At 38.5% G+C, this 3,586-nt stretch overlaps 1 pseudogene; it reads left to right on the plus strand.

The window, feature by feature from the left end:
• Nucleotides 1-1,223: 1,223 nt before the first annotated feature.
• On the plus strand, nt 1,224-2,016 carry LOC113367217 (annotated as a pseudogene).
• The last annotated feature ends 1,570 nt before the right edge of the window (nt 2,017-3,586 follow it).

Here is a 3,586-nt window from a genome sequence, read left to right on the forward strand (position 1 = left end):
TTTGATATCCTTGGGCCCCAGAGAGAATGCTTACTGTGAAAGTCACCGCCAGCTATGTACTTTGATCCAAGCATTGAGAAATATTCGTAGAATTGGGAACTGTTAATAATATGTTGATGTGGGCTGTATACGGCAGAAATTACTAATTCGTAATTCATCAGTTTTGTTTTGACTGAAGATGCTTGAATTTGTTCTTTACAAAAATTTTGCAGCTCATAGTGAACAATATCAGATTTTATTAGAATCGCCGTGCCCCCGTGGGCTGTTCCATCCGGATGAGGTGTGTGGTACAATTTATAGTTCGGGACGTGCATATTTGAGTAATGAGTAAAATGTGATTCACTAACAAGGAGTATATCTATTTTATTCTCGAAAAGAAAAAACTGAATCTCATGTTTATGCTTCAAGAGCCCATTTGCATTCCATAACGCAATCCTTATAAACCTCGCCATGGTGTTTACTTTGATTTATTTATGAGAGCTGATAACATGTTTATGATCATGTTGTTTTGATTCATCAATTGTTGAAACATGTTTTTGAATTTATTCAAGAAAATTGTTAAATTTCCAGCAGAGTTTTCACTGGTTGCATTAGCATGTTGATGAAATTGTTGTGATCTCATAACTTGTGCATATGTCATATGATGAGAATTTGCATGCCTTATTTGGTCCATGTTTTTAGAAGTTGTTGGCCCATATTGATTTTCAATGCGGTTACCGTATGGTCTGTACATTTGTTCTTCTTTTCTTACAATAAGTTTCTGATATACTGAACACCCTTTAAAGTTAGCAGTATGTTCATTCAAACAGTTAGCACAAGTAGCTGAAGTTTCTTTAGTCTTAGTACATGACTTGAGAGATGCTCGTCTCCACATTTAACGCACAAGTGTGGCTTATTGCAAAATGTTTTGCTGTGATCATAGTCTTGGCATCTTTTACACTGGATAATTTGTGGAGATCGTATCGATGGTTCAAAGTGTACTATTTTATTTAAAATTTTATTCACAGTAAAAATTTCATGGTTATTCTTGTTCGGTTCTAAGTCTACATAGAACATATTAAGCGGTTCTCTTGATCTATAGTGTATGACGTTAACTATATTACGCACTTTAGGTCCATTTTTTTCAATCTCTTGCTTTATTTATTCAATATTAGTGGTTGAGTGAATATAAAAGGTTGTCAAATATCTCTCTTCCGCCTTTTTGTCTTTTGAATTTCGCGGCTATGTACAAAGCGCTACAGAGCTCGTATCTGGCAATACTATACATAATTTGAAAGGTCTTGACATAACCTACAAAACGACGCTATGCATGATTAGTTTGGATATTGCGTTCAACAGTTATAGACGTGTAAACATGGAGTAAACACTAACACCAAAATTCGCGCTATTTTAAAGTTTTCCTTCGTTAAAGGCAAATCCGCTAGAGAAACGTTCCGTGAGATTAATGGTGTTTTGGGGGATGGTACTCTATCACTTCGAACCGCGGAGGAATGGTTTCGACGATTCAGAGCCGGTGAAAACGACACTATGGATAAGCCAGCCGGCGGAAGACCTGTGACGACAAATACCGATCAAATCATGGAATACATCGAGTTAGACCGGCATGTGGCATCTTGTGACATCGCCCAGGAGATGGGAGTTAGTCACCAAACCATTTTAAACCATCTGCAGAAGGCTGGATACAAAAACAAGCTTGATGTTTGGGTGCCGCATGATTTGACGCAAAAAAACCTTCTGGACCGAATCAACGCCTGCGATATGCTGCTGAAACGGAACGAACTCGACCCATTCTTGAAGCGAATGGTGACTGGTGACGAAAAATGGATCACATACGACAATATCAAGCGAAAACGGTCGTGGTCGAAGACCGGTGAATCGTCCCAAACAGTGGCCAAGCCGGGATTGACGGCCAGGAAGGTTTTGCTGTGTGTTTGGTGGGATTGGAAGGGAATCATCCACTATGAGCTGCTTCCATATGGCCAGACGCTTAATTCTACCATCTACTGCGAACAACTGGACCGCTTGAAGCAGGCGATCGACCAGAAGCGTCCAGAATTGGCCAACAGGAAGGGTGTAGTGTTCCACCAGGACAATGCCAGACCACACACTTCGTTGATGACTCGTCAGAAGCTACGGGAGCTCGAATGGGAGGTTTTATCGCATCCACCATATAGCCCGGACATAGCGCCAAGTGATTACCACCTGTTCCTGTCCATGGCGAATGCCCTTGGTGGTGTAAAGTTGAACTCAAAAGAGGCTTGTGAAAAGTGGCTGTCCGAGTTCTTCGCAAATAAAGAGGGGGGCTTCTACGAGGGACGTATTATGAAGTTTCCGTCTAGATGGAAACAGATTATCGAACAAAACGGCGCATATTTGAACTAAATCCGATCACTGTAACACTTTTTATAAAGCATTGAATAAAGAGCAAAAAGCGGAAGGGAGATATTTGACAACCTTATATTTCAAAACAACTCTGTACGCTCTTTCACTTTTTGCCTGATAAGTATGATGAGCAACATTGCGTTGTTTCAGAAGTTTAACAAAGTTTCTATAGTCTGCTATTGTTGAAACGTTAAATTTGATAACATTGTCAGCCAAGGTTTTTGTTGTGTAACTGTTATCGGGCAAAACCGGTATTAGAACGTTAATCATATCGGGAAAATTTGTTACTCCGTGAATGTACACCGGCGGTGGTAACTCCTTTTTTGGCTAAGAATTTGCTTTAGTATTTGCTGATGATGACGATGGTTGATCATTAATTATTGATTTTTCATTATTGGCGAGAACGTTGAATCTGTTAGTCAACTTTATAGTTTCGGTCGGCCTATTAATCCGTCTTCTTTTTGCACTCGTCACAGTTTGCCAAGAGTTTCCATGGCGGCTGAGGAATTCAACATTTTTTGAGAGGTTTGAATTAATTTTAATCGCAGTTGTTCGGTAACAAAATATGAGCAAGTTTGTGAATCATCATTTAGAACATTATTTACTTCCGTTAGTGGTACGTTCAAAGAGGTGCTCATTGAGTTCCCCGAGGGGAGACTCATGAGTTAAGCAAATAATTTCACTAATCACTAATAATCACTATTTATTAACACAAAAACTATCACAAGAATTATTTAATTTAAGTAGTATATATTACAACTGAACACTGTTTATACTGCAATAACACGGGTATAAATCGCAGGTAGATATTTCATCTGTATTTAGATCCGACTGGGTCGGCTGCTCGTGACGAACTGTGCAAAATAGTGTTGTCAAAAGTTAAATATTTAAATGTGTACGTGCAAGAAATGGTGCGTACCATAATTACAGGAAGTTGATTTGAAATATTTTTAATTTTTTATCAGAATTTTCTGAAACCTTGGTTCATGATTTCTCTGTGACTCGACAAATTGTGTAACTTTTCAACCCGTGTAACTTTACCAAATTCTGTAAGAGTTTCTGTGACGGATATATGATTATTACTTGCCTTGCTATTAATTATATTTGTTTGATATTTACCCGTAACCGAGTTTCGTAAAATAGGTTTATCGCGACCTAGAATAATTCTTTCGTTACGTAAAGTTTCAAAAAACGTGTCAACACC

This window comes from Ctenocephalides felis, unplaced genomic scaffold (assembly GCF_003426905.1).
Source record: "Ctenocephalides felis isolate EL2017-DRISC unplaced genomic scaffold, ASM342690v1 CF-g0.4_SCAFFOLD_01170, whole genome shotgun sequence".
NCBI classification, from domain to species: domain Eukaryota; kingdom Metazoa; phylum Arthropoda; class Insecta; order Siphonaptera; family Pulicidae; genus Ctenocephalides; species Ctenocephalides felis.